Source organism: Canis lupus, chromosome 4 (genome assembly GCF_011100685.1).
Source record: "Canis lupus familiaris isolate Mischka breed German Shepherd chromosome 4, alternate assembly UU_Cfam_GSD_1.0, whole genome shotgun sequence".
In the NCBI taxonomy this organism is placed as follows: Eukaryota; Metazoa; Chordata; class Mammalia; order Carnivora; family Canidae; genus Canis; species Canis lupus.
In genome coordinates, this window is record NC_049225.1 from 41,098,185 (window position 1) to 41,121,539 (window position 23,355).

Below are 23,355 nucleotides of genomic sequence, written 5' to 3' on the forward strand. Positions count from 1 at the left end.
GTCCCTTCTGATAACTTACTTTATTTATTTATTTATTTATTTATTTATTTATTTATTTATTTATTTATTTATTTATTTATTTAATTTAAAGATTTTATTTATTTATTCATGAGACACACACAGACACAGGCAGAGTGAGAAGCAGGGGAGCCTGACATGGGACTCGATCCCAGGTCTCCAGGATCACACCCTGGGCTGAAGGCGGCGCTAAACCACTGAGCCACCCCGGCTGCCCCTGTAGAGATTATTGAAATGAGAATCTAAATAAAAACTTTAAATTTTTTAATTTATTTATGACAGTCACACACAAAGAGAGAGAGAGAGAGAGAGAGAGAGAGAGAGAGGCAGAGACACAGGCAGAGGGAGAAGCAGGCTCCATGCACCGGGAGCCCGACATGGGATTTGATTCCGGGTCTCCAGGATCACGCCCTGGGCCAAAGCCAGGCGCCAAACCGCTGCGCCACCCAGGAATCCCTAAATAAAAACTTTATAAAAACCGACAAGAAGCAAAAAGTTTTGGTGAGGATGTGGAGAACAAGGAAACCTCTTGCATTGCTGGTGGGAATGCAAACTGGTGCAGCCTACTCTGTGATCGAGAAATCACACCATTGGGTATCTACCCCCAAAATACAAAAACACAAACAGTATGGAGGTTCCTAAAAAAGTTAAAAATAGGACTACTCTGTGATCGAGAAATCACACCATTGGGTATCTACCCCCAAAATACAAAAACACAAATTCAAAGTGATACATGCACCCTTATGTTTATAGCAGCATTATTTACAATAGCCAAATTATGGAAGCAGTCCAAGTGCACATCAATAGATAGGAAGTTTCATGCATATATATATATTATATATTATATATAATTATTATATATAGTATTATATATATTATATATTATATAAATATATAATATATATTATATTTCATGCATATAGAATATTATTGCATAGAATATTATTCAGCCATAAAAAGGATAAAACCTGGGGCAGCCCAGGTGGCTCAGCAGTTTAGCACTGCCTTCAGCCCAGGGCATGATCCTGGAGACCTGGGATCGAGTCCCACGTGGGGGTCCCTGCACGGAGCCTGCTTCTCCCTCTGCCTGTGTCTCTGCCTCTCTCTCTCTCCTTTGTATTCTCATGAATAAATAGATAAAATCTTTAAAAAAAATTGACATACTTAAAAAAAAGATAAAACCTTGCCATTTGCAATGACATGGATGGAGACAGAGAATATAATGCTAAACAAAAAATTGGTCAGAGAAAGACAAATGCCATATGATTTCATTTATAAGTGGAAATTAAGAAACAAAGAAAAAATTAAGAAACAAATGAGCAAATTAAAAAAGAGACAAACCAAGAAACAGACTCTTTTTTTTTTTTTAAAGTAAGCTCTATGCCCAACGTTGGGCTTGAACTCATGATTCCAATATCAAGAGTTACATGATCTACTGACTGAACCAACCAGGCATCCCCCAAGAAACAGACTCTTAACTATAGAGAACAAACTGATGGTTTTGAGGGGAGGTGGTTGGGAGGATGAGTGAAATGGTGGGGATTGAGGAATGCATATAGGATGAGCACTTGGTGATGCATGGAGTTGTTAAATCACTATATTGTATACCTGAAACTAATATTAACACTATGTTAACTATCTGGAATTAAAATTAAAACGGTAATTCTTTATGACTTCAATAAAAAACACTGCTGGTTCTTTAATGTTTTGTTTTCCAGATATAAAGGACCCCTTTTTCTCTTCTAAGCTATTTACATCTTACAGCAATTTGATGAAGTACATTTTTGTAAACAAACATTGAAACAGTCTTTTTCTTCTTATCTGATCCCTTCAGAATTCAGAAACTCTTACTAAATATTCTTATTTTTCATGACAATATAGGTATTTTTTAAAAAGATTTATTTATTTATTCATAGAGAGAGAGAGAGAGAGAGAGGCAGAGACACAGGCGGAGGGAGAAGCAGGCTCCATGCAGAGAACCCGACACGGGACTTCATCCCGGGATCACGCCCCGGACTGAAAGCAGCACTAAACCGCTGAGCCACTCGGGCTGCCTGACAATATAGGTATTTATATAAGATCTGTAAGAATCTGTTCTTGTAACAAGGACATGATTAGACAAATCCTTAGCTTGGCTCTTAGCCTAAAGAGACTTTAAAGGTCTAATCTGAGATTCCTTATTACTAGGAAATTTTAAAGAACTAAGGTTGATTTTATAAAGGCAAAAAAGCCCCTTAGATATTGCCAAAGGTTTGACTGCAATATCATATTTGAGAATATGCATGGAATTACTATTCTTACTAAATTTAAATAAACAATCCAAGTTTAGGGAGGCCTGGGTGGCTCAGTCGGTTAAATGCCTTTGGCTTAGATCATGATCTCAGGGTCCTGGGATCAAGCCTGGTGTTGGGGTCCCTGCTCAGTGGGGAGTCTGCTTCTCCCATCACTCTTTCTGTGCTCTCTTTCTCTGTCTTTCAAATAAATAAGAAAAATTAAATAAAAAAACAATCCAAGTTTAATAAGACTAGACTTAATTTTTAGAAATTAGTTTCACTTTATCTTTAATAAAAATGGGGTAACTATAAAAACATATATTTCAATAGAAAACTGTACTCATTATCAGATTCTAGTCTTAATTGTCTACTTGGCAAACTTCAGAGAAATCACCGCAATAGATCATGTATGGACAATCTTCACACCTGTTGCTATATGGGCCACCACTCAAGAAAGTTCAACACCCACTGACATCATCAAAGACAAACTGCAAACCAGGAAAATCCATGTGCCTGAAATTGTCATCCTCATTTTATCACCTAAAAAACCTTCAAACTCAAATCTAGAAATTTTTTCAACTGGCTACTCTCCAAACTCAAAAATGAATTTATCATTTGTTTGAGCAATTGTTTTTCTTTTATTTCCATAGAAATATCTTTTTTTAAAATTACCTGATTGCTCACATCATAGAGGCCTAATTAAGGTGGAAGTTCATCTGTGATTCTACCTCCTGAAATAAAACATCCTTATGTTTATACTGTCTGAAATAATTATGAAGATATGTCATTGTTAATACATCTTGTGCCTATGTAAAATAACAACAACAACAAAAAAATGTAGATTGAATTAGAAAGGTACAACCTGAGGGCAGCCCCAGTGGTGCAGGGGTTTGGCACCGCCTGAAGCCTGGGGTGTGATCCTGGAGATCTGGGATGGAGTCCTGCATCAGGCTCCCTGCGTGGAGCCTGCTTCTCCCTCTGCCTGTGTCTCTGCCTCTCTTTCTCTCTGTCTCTATGAATAAATAAATAAAATCTTTAAAAAAAAAAAAGAAAACTTAAAGAACATAAAAATAAAAAAAAAAAAAAAGAAAGGTACAACCTGAATCTGATTAGAACCCATTTAAGCTGATTAGTTGGTTAAATCTTGGCTTCTGGGAATCTCTGCTCTGGGGAATTTTTCAATCCTTGGCTATTATTTACCTTGGAGTTACCAATTATATCAATCTCTCTAACGTGTCTCAATCTCTCAAGGGTTTTGAATGCCTTTGGGCAGCTACTCACACATCAAATTATATCCAACAGGATTAGACAACTCGAGGAAATGAATGAACTGATCTCCCATATGTATGATGATGATGTGACTGCTGGCAACAATGACTGCATGACCCTCCATCTTGAGGGCTCAACTTTGTGAGTGAATGCGTGATTCTTTAGCCTGGCTACATCAACAGTGATAACCAACAGTAACTCTATACTAGTTGGTTACACTCAGCTTGCCTGAGTGTACAGCTTGGCTACACTCAGACCAAAAAGGAAGCGGTTTAGTGCCGCCTTCAGTACAGGGCGTGATCCTGGAGACCCGGGATCCAGTCCTGCGCCGGACTCCCTGCATGGAGCCTGCTTCTCCCTCTGCCTGTGTCTCCGCCTCTTTCTCTGTGTCTCTCATGGGTAAATAAATAAAATCTTAAAAAAAAAAATAAAGAATTGTTAGAATCGTACACAAATGGAGACCAGAACTAATTTCACAAGGCAAGTGAGGCTAACTTGAGCTGGTTCTCTTCTTGCTTATGCCTTTAAAAATCATAAGTGAAACTTGAATTGTCCCCCCCCCCCCCCCCCACCGGACATAGCCACTAAATTTTTTTTAAGGATTTATTTATTTATTTATTTATTTATTTATTTATTTATGAGAGAGACAGAGACACAGGCAGAAGGCGAAGCTCCCTGCGGGGAGTCCAATGCAGGACTCCATCCCAGGACCCTGGGATCATACCCTGAGCTAAAGGCTCAACTGCTGAGCCACCCAGGTGTCCCTAATTCTCCTTCATTTAAGAAAATTCTAATATAACCAATTACTATGAAGAATAAACAGTCATTGTCTCTATACTATATAAGCTAGTTTATAATAATAAACCTCTGAGCCTCATTTCATGTTTTGATTTGAGTGCTGTTGGCTTGCAAACTTTTTGGTGTGTGCACAATATGCTTTTACCAGTTATACTTCAGTGATTCACTGGTTTTACTTCTGTATTTTTCCTGATCTTTTGACACCATGTATGGGGATGGATGTTAACTAGACTTATTGTGGAGATCATTCACAATATATAAAAATAAGAAATCATTATGTTATACATCTCAAATTAATATGCTGTATGCCAACTCAATTAAAAAAAAATATGGAACTGAACAATTGACAACCTCCCTTGGCTAGGAGCATGAAGATCAGAGCCCAGAGCCAGATAAGGGTAAAGCAGAGGGAACCCAAGTGAAACTATTCCCTTCGTAGGAATCTCAAACCTAAAATATCTAGCACTCAATTGAAAAATAACTAGGCACACAAGGAAAATTTTATAACCGAAACCAGTAGAAACAATGGACATTAGAAGCACACCAACAAGAACACCAGATACTGGAGTAATCTTTTTTTTTTTTTTTAGGATTTATTTATTTATTCATGAGAGACACAGAAAGAGAGAGCCAGAGACATAGGCAGAGGGAGAAGCAGGCTCCCTGCAGGGAATCGGATTTTGGACTTGATCAGGATTCCAGGATCACGCCCCGAGCTGAAGGCAGACGCTCACTGTTGAGCCACTCAGGCGTCCCGATACTGGAGTAATCTAACTCCAATTATAAAACTACTATGCTTATTACTATGTTTGAGGAGATAAAGGACATAATTTGAAATTTTTCATCAGAGAGCTGAAAACAAAAGTTTAAAAAGGAATCAAGTATTCTAAAACAAGGTAGCAATAATGGTTGCACAACTCTGAATATACTAAAAAACTATTTTTTGTACACTTTCAAAGGCTGAATGTTATGGTAGGTGAGCTGTACTTCAAGGAAGCTGTTATAAGCAAAAAATAAAGTAAAAAGCCTAGATGTAAAAAAAAAAAAAATGAAGTAAAATAGTGTGTAGGCACAACAGTGGACATTGTCAGAAGCCTTCATCAACCACTGAATTAGTGTAGAGCTGTCTTTCTTACCTCTACCTAAGTCTTAGCACTTTGGGATGATAAAAGGTTTTGAAAAAGTTTGCAAAAACATTTCTTTACCAATTCCATGAGAGCAGGGACACACTAAAACTTGAGAAACAGAACCAACAAGATGGGTTGACTTCCTTCAGCACATGAAAAAAAAAAAAAACAAAAAAACCCAGCAGGGACAAAGCTGAATCAGAATCTCTTAATAATTTGAACTGGAGTATAGAGAACAGGCCAATAGGAAAGGGAAGTTGAGAGGCTGAATTATTGTGCCATAGTGAAGAATCAGAGGTCAGGAGGGACCAAATGTGAGCTGGAGTTTGAAAGAAGCTGACACTCAAGGATGGCTCCTGAATTTCTGGCTTTGCTGGCTGAGTAGGTAGAGGTATCACTGAGTTAGCAAAGATTGGCACAGGACAAGAACTGTGGTGAAGACAGAATCAGAAATTCAATTTTAAAGAGTTCTTTAAAAAAAGAAAGGCTTAATTGTGCATACATGAAATCTGAAATGACTACAAGACAAGCAAAGACATGTCACTTGTCTATATACATCTGGACCTCAGGAAATATCTAGGATGGATATATAAATTTAAGAATAGGGTATGAAGTGGGTATTTCAGAAAAATGAAGGAGATAAAGGCACGGCAAGTGGATATATATACACCATGTAAAGAAGTTTGGATTTTATCCTGAAGGTCACATGGGACATCAGCTTCATATGGGAGACAGGTGACTAGCTGCAGTGTAAGGAATATACTGGAGGACCAGAGACACTAACGAGTGTAACAATTAGGGCCTTTACAGTAATTCAGGTAAGAGATGGTAATTCTCATACACAGTTTTATAACCTGAGTTTTTTCACTGATAACATGGGCATTTAGCAATGTAAAAGCTCCCTGGAAACAGTTTTAAATGACTACATAACCTACGCACCTGTGAGCGTACATCATCTATTTAAACACTACAGTACAATTAGGCATTTTGGCTATTTTTTTTATTAGGAACCTTATTCGTTAATAATTTACCTATCCTCTCTGCTAGGTAAAATCTTTTCCCATCTCAGTGATAAAATCTCTGGTAAATCTCATAGGTTTTCCAAAGTTACTTGATTACTACTAGTTACCCAGTTTTACTTTCTCATTTGATTTATAACTTTTTCTCACTCAGCTAAAGTTTGACCTAGAACTTAGAACCTAGTAGTAAAAAAGAGAGGCATGGCTGGGATGACAGTCACCAGGCATACCATTTGATCCTCCACATTTCTTGTCCCCATGCAGTCAGGCAGAGCTTAGTGACTTGTGCTGCCCAGCGACATGTGACTGTCACACCTGTGCTCAAGCACACGAAAAGCCTATGCATAGTCCTCCCATGAAAACAACTGGGGGAGCTGTGTATTCAAGATGGGGAGGAAGAAGAAGGTGGATCCTCAAACAACTTTGGTCCCTGCTGACCATGTGGAGCAGTCCTCTGCCATTTCACAAAGGACACGACGCATAGGCAAAACAAACTTCAATGTATGAGCTGCTGAGATATTAGGGCTACTTGTTAGCCCAGTATAATGTAGACTATCACAATATAGCCCACTTCATCATTTCTGCCTTTTTTTTTTTTTTTTTTTTTTTTGCCATTTTGTTCTCTTCCTCTTCCCCCACTTACTAGGTTGCATCTGGCTCCTCCAGGGTTGGAGAAGGGAAAACAGGGTGGGAAGGAAAGGTAACAAGTTTCTAACAGTTGATGGACCAACTGTTTATGACCTTTATTTGCTACCTATCTTCCCCCTCAGCTTTTGTGCCTTTTGCTTCTAACCATCCACACTGGAGACTCTCTTCAAAGATCTGCTCCTGGGCTTCTGGAGCCACAGTGTCTACAGTATAGAGTCAGAAGAGCCCGGGGAGTTTATATCCACCCACCCACTGTAAGGCGGTCATGGCTAGTGATTGCCTGGAATATGAAAGTAAGAGTATGGAAGCTCAGGTTCCTTGTAACAAGTCAGGACAAACTCTGAGGCATAATTTATATTCCAAAGTTCCCCTATGGGATCAGGCTGAAGCCACCCTCCTCCACAGGACTACTCTGTTTGAGATCTCATTCATCCTTGCTTTGCTTTTCCCCTCCCTTATCTTTTTTTTTTTAATTTTTTATTTATTTATGAGAGAGAGAGAGAGAGAGAGAGAGAGAGAGGCAGAGACACAGGCAGAGGGAGAAGCAGGCTCCATGCAAGGAGCCCAATGTGGGACCTGATCCCGGGACCCCAGGATCACACCCTGAGCCAAAGGCAGACGCTAAACCGCTGAGCCACCCAGGCGTCCCATCAGTCTCTCCAGTTTTAAAAATGAGGAACAAACGTTAGGATAACTGTGCTGCTGCAAACTGAGGAGGAATATCCCAGAAAAGAGAGAGAAAGGAGATGCTCCATATTGTGTATATAAATACTGCCTAAACTCTAGTTCATTCCTGAACTATGCACACACAGCAGTGACTGCAAGCAGCCAGGCTAAGAATAAAAACTGAACTGATGGGATCTCTGGGTGGCGCAGTGGTTTGGCGCCTGCCTTTGGCCCAGGGTGCGATCCTGGAGACCTGGGATCAAATCCCACGTCGGGCTCCCTGGTGCATGGAGCCTGCTTCTCTCTCTGCCTGTGTCTCTGCCTCTCTCTCTCTCTCCCTGTGTGACTATCATAAATAAATAAAAATTAAAAAAAACCAAAAAAAAAACCAAAACTGAACTTATTTGAGCTGATGCCCAGGAGACAAGAGTTTGTAGTTTGAATACAGCCAAATTAATTGTTTAAAAACATAAACAAAACCATTCTTCAGAGAAATACAACAGAATCCAGTCTCTACAGCATGACCTTTGGAAGACTCAGGATACCGTACAAAATTATTTTGCAAAGAAACAGGAAAATGTAACCTACTCTCCAGGGAGAAGACAGTTCATGGGACCTATTTTGAGAAGATCCAGATGTTGAAATTTATAGACAAGGATTTTAAAGAGTTTATTATAACAATACTCAGTGGTATCAAGGAAAATAGATGTGCAATTAATGAAAAGTTAGGAGATGATAGCAGAAAAATAGAAGCTATATATATATTAAAAAAACAAATTTTAGAATTGAGAAAATAATATACAAAATAAAAAATTCACAAGATGGGATTAACAGCACAGTGGAGGCGACAGAAGAGTTACCAAAGGAAGTATCCAATCTACAGAAGGGAGAAAAGAGGTGGGGGAGAAATGAACAGACTCAGAGACCTAGAGGGAATAATACCCAGGAGGAGGAGATAGAGACAGGGCAAAAAAAATGTTTGCAGAAATGACCAGCATTGCCCCAAATCTGGTGAAAGATACAAATTTATAGATTTGAGGTCAGTAGATTTTGAGCATAAAAATATGAAGAAAAAAAATATGAAGAAAGCCATACTCAGGCACATCATAATCAAACTGCTGAAACCAAAAATAAAAAGAAAATCTTGAAAGTACAAAAAAAAAAAAAAAAGACAAATTACATATTGGAGAACAACTTGAATGACTACTGACTTAGAATGGAGGCCAGAAGACAGATGGAGAGGGCTGAATCGTGGACTCCAAAAGATAGATCTGTTCCAGTCCAAGTTGACAACGTACGAGGATCCTGAACTCACTGCCTCCCACAGACACACTGAATCTACAGCTACAGACAGAAAAATTTCCTCTGAAAAACAAACACATAAACCACGCCCAAACCAGCTGAATGATGTCTATACACGCACTGGGTAAAATAGAGAAAACTCACATAGAAGCAGGTAAGAGACTGAGACACAATCTCCCCATGAAGCCCAGTCTTAGTCTAGTGCCCTACAATCAGAAGTGAACTCAAAACCCCAAGCTTCTCACTGAGGAGTGGATGGTTTAAATCCACCTCTGGCACCCCAACTTTTAAGACCTGCACTTGAGAGATGAGCCCAAATCATCTATCTTTGAAAGCTAATAAGGTTTGAGTCTATGAGAACCACAAAGCTATAGAGAACTAAGGAACAATTCTTTTTTTTTTTTTTAAGTATTTATTTATTTATTCATGAGAGACAGAGAGAGAGAGAGAGAGAGAGAGGCAGAGACACAGGCAGAGGGAGAAGCAGGCTCCATGCAGGGAGCCTGATGTGGGACTCGATCCTGGGACTCCAGGATCATGCCCTGGGCTGAAGGCAGGCACTAAACTGCTGAGCCACCCAGGGATCTCCTAAGGAACAATTCTTAAAAAGGGATACGTGTATAGACTTGCCCACCCCCAAAGACCAGTGCAGAGGTGTCAACTGAAAAGTACCCAGGACTTTCTGTTAAAGAGGCTAATTTGCTTTTTCTTAAAGCATTAGCCTAATGTGACACAATCTAGTCTACTAAAATATTGTCCCCAAATGGAGGTCAGTTGAAATGGGCTTGTGCCCTCATTTGGCCCCCTGATTTTTGCAGCTGCTGCCCAGGGGACACCCTTAGACAACATGGCCCTGGTGGGTCCCAGAGGTGTGTAACAAATAAAAATAGAATTTCTAAGGGCACCTGGTTGGCTCAGTTGGTAGAGTACATGACTCTTGATCTCAGGGTTGTGAGTTCAAGCCCCATGTTGGGTGTAGAGCCTATTTTAAAAAGAAAGAAAGAAAAAGAATTCTTTTTTTTTTTTTTTAAGATTTTATTTATTTATTCATGAGATACACACACACACACACACACACACACACACACACACAGAGGCAGAGACACAGGCAGAGGGAGAAGCAGGCTCCATGCAGGGAGCCCGATGTGGGACTCGATCCCGGGTCTCCAGGATCAGGCCCTGGGCTGAAGGTGGCACTAAGCCACTGAGCCACCTGGGCTGCCCCCCAAAAAGAATTCTTAACTAGCTACTACTCCAAGGGCATGGTAAAGAGGCAACAGACTAAGATGTCCAATCTATCTGTGAAAGAGGTCTATTACCTCATATCCAGAGCTATGGCCTGAGGGGCAGGCTTCTAATTAAACACACATCTAACAGCTGCATGTCATCCTCCCTAGAGACCTTAGAGGGTAGGTGCTATCATTGTGCTTTCCCTCTGCCACTCTCTAGAGGTCAGGATCTTCCAGAGAGAAGCTTGTCCTCATCTGGTGCCCTGGTTTTTATGCCCAGCACCTGGTATTTGAGGCTATTGCCCAATACTGCTTAATCCCCTGGATCTAGTGGGCAGTAGGGCTTGTGTTCTTTGGGTCCCAGGAAGGTGACTGCAAAAATCAGAGACAGTTCTTGGCTGGCTACCATCCCCAGGGCACAGTGCAGAGAACAGAGTGAAATATACCACCAATCTCTGTGAACAAGGCCTATTTGCTTGTCCTGGAGATTCAGGCTGAGAGGCAGGCTTAGGTTTGGCACACATGTAGGGGCCTACTGAGGTGCTTTTCAGGGATGAAGGTTGGTGGATGCCACCTTTGCACTCTGCTTCTGCTTTGCCATAAGTTGCCAGTATGTCCCAGAAAAGACCTTGTACATTCATCTGGTGGCCTGAATCTTGCAAATGATTCCAGGGTACACTTCTAGATCATATGGCTCCGGTGGCAAGTGAGGTTTATACTTGCAGTCCCACAGGACTATATTATTTGCATACTCTAAAAGCTGCTGCCCATGGGTATCACTTTCAATTAGTCTGAATGTTGGTGCTGAGATCCTCCCTTTTGGGACACAGAGGTCTTAGAGTACTCTCAACTACTGAGAGCCACTAAAAATAAAGTAAGCTGCTTAGATAATCTTAAAGGTCTGAGAAACAACCAAGACCTAGGGCAAGATTAAACAATAAGCTTCATCTCCTACATGAGGTCCCTCCTTCAAAACTGGGAGATCTGGCTGTTTTATGTAATACATACAAACCAAGACAGAGAATCAAGGAAAATAAAGACACAAAGATGAATATGTTCCAAACAAACAAAGATAAAACTTTTAAAAAATGTTACTGAAACAGAGGTGCTTTACTTGATAAAGAGCTCAAAATTATGGTGATAAAGATATTCATCAATCTCAGGGGAAGAATAGATGAACAAAGTAAGAATTTCAACAAAGAGAAAATACAAGAAGGTACCAAACAAGAAGTCACAGAGCTGAAGAAAACAATAACTGAAATGAAAAATATGATAGAATAGTTCAATAGACTAGATGAAGCAGAAGAAAAGATCAATGAACTTATTTTTAAAAAGATTTTATTTATTCATTCATGAGAGACAGAGAGAGGCAGAGACATAGGCAGGAGAAGCAGGTTCCCCGCAGGGAGCCTAATACAGGACTTGATCCTGGGACTCCAGGATCACGACCTGAGCCAAAGGCAGATGCTCAACCGCTGAGCCATCCAGGTGCCCCAGAAAACTTATTTAAAGAAATAATGACAGAAAACTTCCCTAATCTGGGAAATGAAACAGACAAGATCAAGGTCAAGGAAGACCAAGGAGTTCCAAAAAGGATGAACTCTAAGGGACCCATACCAAGACCCACTGTGATTACAGCATCAGTTAAAGACAGGGAGAAATCTTAAAAGCAGCAAGAGAAAAACAACTTGTTACATATGAGGTTATCAGAAGACTTCTCAATGGAAACATTGTAGGTTAGAAGGGAGTGGCATGATATATTCAAAATGTGAAAGAAGAAAAACACCAACTAAGAATACTCCTACCTGCCAACTTTATCATTCAGAATTAAAGGACAGATCATTTTCAACACAAGCAAAAGTTAAGAAGTTTACCACAAGATTGGCCTTACTAGAAATGTAAAAGGGACTTCCTTTAGCTGAAATGAAAAGGGTACTAATTGGTAACAGGAAAACATACGAAAGTAGAAATCAAACTGGTAAAGGTAAATATATAGTAAAAATCAGAAAAATCTAATCTTGAGAGCTTGTTTGGAGGTTCTAGCAGGGGAGCGCAGCTACTCGTATATCCTTGACCAAAGAACGGTCCTCCTCTATCGGGGATGGTCGTCCTCTTCGACCGAGCGCGCAGCTTCCGGACGGACGCACACGGAGCGGTGAGGGAGGAAGGGGACACCCGCCTAGCCAGCCAGATCAACCAAATCAACTCTGGCAATCAATGGGGTGACAGATGTCGCAGCCAGATTGCCCTCACATCCAGAAAAATCTAATCTTGGAAAGGTAGTATGTTAAGCACTTATAAAGTTAGTATGAAAGTTAAAATACAAAAGTAGTAAAAATAACTATATAATAACCTAAGAAATACACAGGACAAAAAGATATAAACTGTGACACCAAGAATCTAAAATATGGTGTGTGAGGGGGATAAAAATATAGAGATTTAGAATGTGTTCAAACTTAAGTCGTTATCAAATTAAACCAGACTGTTACAAATATAAGTTGTTTTTTTTTTTTTATAAATAATTTAAATTGTGTTTTTTTTTATCACTACTGTTTAGTAACACCAGACATTTTATTTATTTTATTTTTTAAATTTATTTATGATAGTCACACAGAGAGAGAGAGGGGCAGAGACACAGGCAGAGGGAGAAGCAGGCTCCATGCACCGGGAGCCCGACGTGGGATTCGATCCCGGGTCTCCAGGATCGCGCCCTGGGCCAAAGGCAGGCGCCAAACTGCTGTGCCACCCAGGGATCCCTATAAGTTGTTTTATGTAAGCCTCATGATAACCACAAAGCAAAACTGAAGGGTAGATACCTAAGAGAAAAATATCAAATCATAAAAAGAGTAAGAGAAGAAGAAAGGAACGGAAGGATCACAAAATAATCAGAAAACAATTAACAACATTAAAATAAGTACAGGGATGCCTGGGTGGCTCAGTGGTTGAGCTTCTGCCTTCAGCTCAGGGCATGATCTCGGAGTCCCAGGATTGAGTCTCATATCAGGCTCCTTGCATGGAGCCTGCTTCTCCTGTCTCTGCCTCTCTCTGCCTTTCTGTCTCTCATGAATAAGTAAATAAAATCTTTAAAAAAAAAAATAAGTACATACCCATCAATAATTACTTTAAATGTAAAAGGACTAACTTCTCCAATCAAAAGACATAGTGGCTGAATGTATAAAAAAAACAAGACCCATCAATGTGCTGTCTATAAGAGATTCACCTCAGACGTAAGGACACAGACTAAAAGTGAAGGGATGGAAAAAGATATATGCAAATGGGAACCAAAAGAAAGTTGGGGTAACCATACCAATGACTGACAAAATAGACTTTACAACAAAGACAAGAGACAAGTAAGTATATCGTACAATGATAAAGGGGTCAATCCAACAAGAGAATATGACACTTGTAAATATTTATGTACCCAGCAGAGGAGCACCTAAATATATAAATGAAATATTAACAGGCCTGAAGGGAGAAATAGATAGCAATACAATAATGGTATGGGACTTTATCTCCCCACTTCCCTCAGTGGATAGAGATCATCCACAAAGAAAATCAATAAGGAAACATTATTGGCCTTAGACAACACATTAGACTAGATGGACTTAACCACACATACAGAACATTTGATTCAAAAGCAACAGAGTATACATTCTTCTGATGCGTACAAGGAACATTTTCCACGATAGAGCATAGGCTGGTCCACAAAAAAAAAAACTCTTGATAAATTTAAGAAGACTGAAACTATATCAGGCATCTTTTACGACCACAATGGTATGTAACTAGAAATTAATTACAAGAATAAAACTAGAAAATTCCCAACTATGTGGAGATTAGACAACATGTTATTAAAAAACCAATGGATCAAAGAAGAAATCAAAAGGAAAATAAAAAAATAGGGGCACCTAGGTGGTTCAGTTGGTAAAGTGTCTGACCCTTGGTTTTGGTTCAGATCCTGATCTCATGGGTTGTGAGACTGAGCCCTGTGTTGGGCTCCATGCCCAGCGGGAGTCTGCTTGGATATTCTCTCCCTCTGCCCCTTCCCCTGCTCATGTGCTCTCTTTCTCTCTCTCTCAAATACATAAATAAATCTTTTAAAAAAAATACCTTGAGACAAATGAAAATGGGAATACAACATCCCAAAATTTACAGGATGCAGCAAAAGCAGTTCTAAGAGGGAAGTTCATATTGATAAGGCCCATGTCAAGAAACAAGAAAGATCTCAAATAAATGATCTAACTTTATAACTCAAAGAATTAAAAAATAGAAGAACAAATGAAGGCCAAAGTTAGTACAAGGAAGAAAATAACAACAAATAGAAGAGAAATAAATGAAATAGAGACTAAAAAGACAACAGAAAAGATCAGTGAAACTAGAAGTTGGTTCTTTGAAAAGATAAACAAAATCAACCATTTGCTAGACTCACCAAGAAAGAGGAGACTCAAATGAATAAAATCAGAAACAAAAAAGGAGATGTCACTGATAACACAGAAATACAAAAGTTCATAAGAGACTACTAGGAACAATTATATGCCAACAAACTGGACAACCTAGAGGAAATGGAGACATTCCTAGAAACATACAACTTTGTAAGACAGAATCATGAAGAACTAAAAACGTCAATAGACAGATTATGAGTAAGGTGATAGAATCAGTAATCAAAAACCTCCCAATAAACAAAAGTGTAGGACCAGATGGCTTCACTGGTGACTTCTAGCAAACATCCTAAGAAGAGTCAATACCAATCCTTCTCAAACTCTTCCAAATAAGAGAAGAAAAAGGAATACTTCTAAACTCATAATTTTATAAGACCAGCATTACCTAATACCAAAACTAGACAAAGATGCCACAAGAAAAGAAAATTATAGGCCAATATGACTGATGAACATTGATGCAAAAGTCTCCACCAAAATATTAGCAAACTGATTTCAACAATACATTAAAAAAAAATCATACACCATGATCAAATGGGATTTATTCCAGGGATGCAAAGGTGGTTCAACACATGCAAATTAACCAACTTGATAATACATTAACAAAATGAAGGATAAAAATCCTATGATCATCTTTAGACAAAATTCAACATTTATGATAAAAATGCCAAACAAGGTGGATATACAGGGAATGTATCTCAACATAATCAAGCCTATTTATGACAAGGCCATAGCTAATATCATACTCACTGGTGAAAAGTTGAAAGCTTTTCCTTTAAGATCAGAAACAAGGATGCACAGTCTTGCCAGTTTTACTCAACATAGTGTTGGAAGTCCTAGCTAGAGCAATTAGGCAAGAAAAAAGAAAAGGCATGCAAATTGGTAAGGAAGTATAAAACAGTCACTATTTGCAGATGACATGTCATATATAGAAAGCCCTAAAGACTCTACAAAAGAACTGTGAGAATAAATTCAGTAAAGCTGGATGAAGGATTCCTGGGTGGCTCAGCAGTTGAACGTCTGCCTTTAGCTCAGGGCATGATCCCAGGTCTGGGGATCGAGTCCCACATTGGGCTCCCTGCAAGGAGTCTGCTTCTTCCTCTGTTTGTGTCTCTGTCTCTCTCTGCATGTCTCTCATGCATAAATAAAATCCTTAAAAAAAAAAAAAGAAAATGTGGTGTGTATATACAATGGAATATTACTCAGCTATCAGAAAGGATGAATACCTACCATTTACATTGATGTGGATGAAACTGAAGGGTATTAGACCAAATAAAATAAGTTCATTGGAGAAAGACAATTATCATATGGTTTCACTCATATGTGGAATACAAGAAACGTGAAAGGGACCATAGGGAAGAAGGGGTAACTGACCGGGGAACAATCAGAGGGGAAGTCAAACCACTGTATCTTTTGTAAATGCTACAATAAACCTAGGAGTGCATTTATCTTTTCAGATTACTATTTCCATTTCCATCAGTTTTTCCCAGAATGTCAGCAGGTGACCTTATTTGGAATGAGGATTTTTGTGGATGTAATTAAGTTAAAGACCTGAAAATAAGATCATTATGGGTTAGGATGGGCCCATGATGGGTTCCTTATAAGATACAGACACAGAGGGGAGACACAGAGAGAAAAAGAAAAAGGCCATATGGAGACGGTGATAGAAATTGTGGTTATAAGGCCACAAGGCAAGGAAACCAGGAAGCACCAGAAGCTGGAAGAGGTAAGAAAGGCAAAAGAATGAAGGTGGAGCATTACCTTATACAATATAAAAAAAATGAACTCAAAATGGACCCAAGCCTTAAATATAAGAGCTAAAACTATAAAACTCTTAGAAGAAAACAGGAGAAAGTTCATGACATTGGATTTGGCAAAAATTCTTGGATATGACACCAAAAGCATAGTCAACAACAATAAAAAACATGTCAAAAATTATCTTTTATGCATCGAAGGAAACTATCAACAAAGTGAAAAGGTAACCAGAGAATGGAAGAAAATATCTGCAAATTATATATCTTTGAAGAAATTAATATCCAGAATATATAAAGAATTCCTAGAACACAACAACAAAAAGCCGAAAAAACAACTGGATTAAAAAATGGAGACAAAATCCCTTTCACAAAAATGGTGCCAAAGGCGAAGAAGAAGCCCCTGTCCCTCCCAAATCCGAAGCCAAAGCAAAGGCTTTGAAAGCTAAGAAAGTGGTGCTGAAAGGCATGCACAGTCACACACAAAAAAGATCTGCACATCACCTGCATTCCGACAACCCAAGACCCTGCGTCTTCGAAGGTAGCCCAAATATCTTCTAAAGAGTGCCCCCAGGAGAAACAAGCTTGATCACTATGCCATCATCAAGTTCCCCCTGACTACTGAGTCAGCCATGAAGAAAATAGAAGACAACACACTTGTGTTGATTGTGGATGTCAAAGCCAATAAGCACCAGATCAAACAGGCTGTGAAGAAGCTCTAGGACATTGATGTGGCCAGGGTCAACACCTTGATCAGGCCTGATGGGGAGAAGAAAGCGTATGTTCGACTGGCTCCTATGATGCTTTGGATATTGCCAACAAAATTGGGATCATCTAAACTGAGTCGAGCTGGCTAGAAATCTAAATTTTTTCACCATTAAAAAAAATGGGTAAAGAACTTGAATAGACATTCCTGCAAAGAAGACATACAAATAGCCAGTAAGTACATGAAAAGATGCTCAACATCACTAATTATAAGGGAAATGCAAATCAAAATCATAATGACATACCACTTCATACATAATAGGACAGCTCTGATCAAAAACAAAACAAACAACAACAGAACAAAACAAAACAAGAAATAAACCCCAGAAAATTAGAGATGTTGGCAAGGATGCGGAGAAATTAGAACCCTTGTGTAATTACTGGTGGGAATGTAAAATGGTATAGCTGCTGTGGAAAACAGTATGGCATTTCTTTTATTTATTTATTTATTTATTTATTTATTTATTTATTTATTTATTTATTATTTATTTATTTATTATTGGTGTTCAATTTACTAACATACAGAATAACCCCCAGTGCCCGTCACCCATTCACTCCCACCCCCCGCCCTCCTCCCCTTCTACCACCCCTAGTTCGTTTCCCAGAGTTAGCAGTCTTTACGTTCTGTCTCCCTTTCTGATATTTCCCACACATTTCTTCTCCCTTCCCTTATTTTCCCTTTCACTATTATTTATATTCCCCAAATGAATGAGAACATATAATGTTTGTCCTTCTCCGACTGACTTACTTCACTCAGCATAATACCCTCCAGTTCCATCCACGTTGAAGCAAATGGTGGGTATTTGTCATTTCTAACAGCTGAGTAATATTCCATTGTATACATAAACCACATCTTCTTTATCCATTCATCTTTCGTTGGACACCTAGGCTCCTTCCACAGTTTGGCTATCGTGGACAGTATGGCATTTCTTAAAAAAAAAAAAATCATTTATTTGGTAAGGTTTCTGGTCAATAGTAGGCTATAAGTTTTTGGGGAGTCTAAAGTTATATGTGGATTTTCAACAGCAGAGTTGGCACCCCTAACTCCCACGTTGCTCAAGGGTCAAATGAACTCTTTCTCAACAGGCATTCCTGTTGGTGTGGCTTTGCCTGAAGCACAGAGTCAGAAGTGTCTGGAAACTGAGTGCTCCAGGACTAGGAAAGCCCACACTGAAGTTTGGACCAACTCTGGGGAGTAATGTGCATCCCAGAGCATCATGCAGGATCAGCCTGAAGCTGAAACTCCACTCTATGGGTTCTGACTGCAAGTGCACTTTCCCTTTCTTGGTTCCCCACTCCCTAATGTGTTTCTCCTGTGAATACTTAATAAAGCCCTTGTGCAGTATTCTCAACTTGGGGTCTGCTTCTGGGAAACTCAACCTGAGGCAGGGGAGAAAATGTCCTGACTTGTCCAGTTATAATCTGGCACCTGTACCTCCTAAATGTTTCATGTCAAAGGCTGGTATCTTTTCTCATGGGGCACTTTTTGGGCTTTCTGTTATTTCCAGATGAGAGATACCTCTTCTGGCTAGTTCCCAGAAACCTTCCTCCCCACCTTAATCTCCTCCTTCCTATGCTGTACCCCTCACAGGGGACACCTGTAGGAATCACTTTCCCCCTCCAGGTGGCCCTCTTGGTCAGCAACCATTTCAAGACAATCTTTGTGGAATACCCAGCTCGCCCCCATAAACATGCATGCTTGCCCTCTCAGAATTTTGGCCCTCCTGGAGACAGGCATTTCCTCTCTGCAGCCACAGGCTGTACCCACTCAGCCTTTGGCCTGCCCACATACTCATGTTTGCAGACACGAATGAGGAACCAGTGCCCATGTCTCCTAACTCAAGGGGACACACTTCAGTGACTGAGTGGTCCCTGAAGGCACCCTGAGGTGCACCTGGGCAGGACTGGGAGGGACGAATTCTCTAAATGTTCTTCCATCTTGGCTGATTTGTCTCCAAGCCTCTCCAGTACACCCTCAAAGTGGGGAATGGGCTGATGAACTAGCAGAACTGGTTTTTGGACAACCTTCACAGGCCTTCTAAACTTCATCTAGGACTTTGCATTAAAATGGCACCTATTGTTTTCAGGTTTGAGACCACAGCTGAAACTCCAGACTAAAAGAGTCTCATTTCCACATCCAGTTACACAGATAAGACTCTTTATGCATATACTTTGATCCAAACTTGGTAATTCTGAGCCACTCTTGGTTACAAAGCTCCACCAGCATAGAGAAACAAAGGGAGAAGCAGGCACACAACACTTCCATTCAGGTGGGAGGGAAAAAATAAGGCCATCAACAAGAGACTGTACCTGCACACACAAGCACAACTCGCTGGGAATAATGCTGGGAACCTTTGTCATATAAATTCCATGTTCTAGCAGCTAGAATCTAGTTTATCAGAAAACCCTACATAACTTCATCCCTCTCTACCTGTTCTCTGCTGGCCAGTTTCCACAGAATTTGGGATGGATATATATATATATATATATATATAATTTTTTTTGATTCAATTTGCCAACATATAGCATAACACCCAGTGCTCATCCCGTCAAGTGCCCCCCTCAGTGCCCGTCACCCAGTCACCCCAACCCCCTGCCCACCTCCCCTTTCACCACCCCTTGTTCGTTTCTCAGAGTTAGGAGTCTCTCATATTGTCACCCTCACTGATATTTCCCACTCATTTTCTCTCCTTTCCCCTTTATTCCCTTTCACTATTTTTTGTATTCCCCAAATGAGTGAGACCATATAATGTTTGTCCTTCTCCAATTGACTTACTTCACTCAAGCATAATACCCTCCAGTTCTATCCACGTTGAAGCAAATGGTGGGTATTTGTTGTTTCTAATGGCTGAGGAATATTCCATTGTATATATAGAACACATCTTCTCTATCCACTCATCTTTCTTTTTTTTTTTTAATGTATTTTATTTATTCCTGAGAGAGAGAGAGAGAGAGAGAGGGGGAGAGAGAGATACAGGCAGAGAGAGAAGCAGGCTCTATGCAGTGAGCCTGACATGGGACTCGATCCTGGGTCTCCAGGATCAGGCCCTGGGTTTAGGCGGCACTAAACCACTGCCCTCCATTCATCTTTCAATGGACACTGAGGCTCCTTCCACAGTTGGGCTATTGTGGACATTGCTGCTATAAACATTGGGGTGCAGGTGTCCCGGCGTTTCACTGCATCTGTATCTTTGGGGTAAATCCCCAGCAGTGCAATTGCTGGGTCGTAGCGTAGCTCTATTTTTAACTCTTTGAGGAACCTCCTCGGTTTCCCAGAGCGGCTGTACCAGTTCACATTCCCACCAACAGGGCAAGAGGGTTTCCCTTTCTCCATATCCTCTCCAACATTTGTTGTTTCCTGTCTTGTTAATTTTCACCATTCTCACTGGTGTGAGGTGGTATCTCATTGTGGTTTTGATTTGGATTTCCCTGATGGCAAGTGATGCAGAGCATTTTCTCATGTGCTTATTGGCCATGTCTATGTCTTCTTTGGTAAAATTTCTGTTCATGTCTTTTGCCCATTTCATGATTGGATTATTTCTTTGCTGTTGAATTTAATAAGTTTTTATATCTTGGATACTAGCCCTTTATCTGATAGATCATTTGCAAATATCTTCTCCCATTCTGTAGGTTCTTTTAGCTTTGTTGACTGTTTCTTTTGCTGTGCAGAAGCTTTTTATCTTAGGTCCCAATAATTCATTTTTGCTTTTGTTTCCCTTGCCTTCATAGATGTATCTTGCAAGAAGTTGCTGTGGCCAAGTTCAAAAAGGGTGTTGCCTGTGTTCTCCTCTAGGGTTTTGATGGATTCCTGTCTCACATTTAGATCTTTCATCCATTTTATCTTTGTGTATGGTGTAAGAGAATGGTCTACTTTCATTCTTCTGCACATGACTGTCCAATTTTTCCAGCACCACTTATTGAAGAGACTGTCCTTTTCCCAGTGGATAGTCTTTTCTGCTTTATCGAATATTAGTTGACCATAGAGTTGAGGGGCCATTTCTGGATTCTCTATTTTGTTCCATTGATCTATGTGTCTGTTTTTGTGCCAGTACCACACTGTCTTGATGATCACAGCTTTGTAGTACAACCTGAAATCTGGCATTGTGATGTCCCCGGCTCTGGTTTTCTTTTTTAATATTCCCCTGGCTATTTGGGGTCTTTTCTGATTCCACACAAATATTATTTGTTCCAACTCTCTGAAGAAAGTCCATGGTATTTTGATAGGGATTGCATTGAATGTGTAAATTGCCCTGGGTAGCATTGACATTTTCACAATATTAACTCTTCCAATCCAGGAGCATGGAATATTTTTCCATCTCTTTGTATCTTCCTCAATTTCTTTCAGAAGTGTTCTGTAGTTTTTAGGGTATAGATAGATCCTTTACCTCTTGGTTAGGTTGATTCCTAGGTATCTTATGCTTTTGGGTGCAATTGTAAATGGGATTGACTCCTTAATTTCTCTTTCTTCAGTCTTACTGTTAGTGTGGAGAAATGACACTGATTTCTGGCCATTGATTTTGTATCCTGCCACACTGCCGATTTGCTGTATAAATTCTAGCAATCTTGGAGTGGAGTCTTTTGGATTTTCTATGTACAGTACTATGCCATCTGCAAAGAGGGAGAGTTTGACTTCTTCTTTGCCAATTTGAATGCCTTTTATTTCTTTTTGCTGCCTGACTGCTGAGGCTAGGACTTCTAGTACTATGTTGAATAGCAGTGGTGAGAGTGGACATCCCTGTCATGTTACTGATCTTAGGGGAAAGGCTCCCAGTGTTTCCCCATTGAGAATATTTGCTGTGGGCTTTTTTGTAGATGGCTTTTAAGATGCTGAGGAATGTTCCCTCTATCCTTAAACTCTGAAGAGTTTTGATCAGGAATGGATGCTGTATTTTGTCAAATGCTTTGTCTGCATCTATCGAGAGGATCATATGGTTCTTGTTTTTTCTCTTTTTGATATGATCTATCACGTTGATTGCTTTACGAGTGTTGAACCAGCCTTGCATCCTGGGGATAAATCCCACTTGGTCATGGTGAATAATCTTCTTAATATACTGTTGGATCCTATTGGCTAGTATCTTTAGGATTTTTGCATCTGTGTTCATCAGGGATATTGGTCTATAATTCTCCTTTTTGGTGGGGTCTTTGTCTGGTTTTGGAATTAAGGTGATGCTGGCCTCATGGAACGGGTTTGGAAGCATTCCGAATTTGGGATATTCTTTAGGATAAATTAAAAAAAATTTTTAAAAATTTTATTTATTTATTCATGACAGAGAGAGAGAGTGTCAGAGACACAAACAGAGGGAGAAGTAGGCTCTCCACAAGAAGCCCGAAGCGAGACTTGATTCCAGACCCTGGGATCACATCCTAAAGCCGAAGACAGACCCTCAACCGCTGAGCCACCCAGGCGTCCCTAGGATAAATTTCTTAATGCTTGGAACCCTCCAAGCTGCTTAGGACCTTAAGAAGGGACTGAGATAGGCTCCAACAAAAAAGTTCACACTAGAGTTGCTGAATTAGGCACGGCCCTGCCTCTCATTTTGTACCCTTGAAGAATCCATCTCATTCTCTCGAGGACACAAGAACTGCCAGAGAGGGACATGCAAACATGATGGAATGGAGGTTGTGAGAAACATGAGGAGCCAGAACAGGATGGGGGAAAGCAGAGTGAGAAATAAAGTTGGAAAGGTGTATTGGAGTTAGCCTTTAGCGCTTCAGTGAGTGGCCCACCATGGAGCTACTCAGGGGTGAGGAGTGGGACAAACAGACTGGCTGCCTGATGGTTATTTTAACCGGTATGTCCTTGGTTATTATTGAAAGGAAACATTTTCTAAATCCAATTAAAAAAAATAAATCCAATTATTTCACATCTATATCAAAGACTTCTTGGCAAATGTCTAGTTCTGTTCAAAATCCTAGACTTGAGGGACACCTGGGTGGCTCAGTGGTTGAGCGTCTGCCTTTGGCTCAGGGTGTGTTCCCGGAGTCCCAGGATTGAGTCCCACAACGGGCCCCCTGCATGGAGCCTGCTTCTCCCTCTGCCTATGTCTCTGCCTCTCT

The 23,355-nt window shown here is 40.0% G+C and overlaps 1 long non-coding RNA gene across 11 annotated transcripts in view; it reads right to left on the bottom strand.

Annotated features, from left to right (window-relative positions):
* LOC102156729 overlaps window positions 1–23,355 on the bottom strand; it is a 60,087-nt gene that overhangs the window by 28,741 nt on the left and 7,991 nt on the right. For 2 of the 11 annotated variants that reach the window (XR_005358193.1, XR_005358187.1), the window contains exon 3: window positions 2,964–3,303. The exons of the other annotated variants lie outside the window; for them this stretch is intronic. This is a non-coding gene — a long non-coding RNA (uncharacterized LOC102156729). The remainder of the gene's footprint in view (window positions 1–2,963; window positions 3,304–23,355) is intronic. 11 annotated transcript variants of the gene reach the window in all.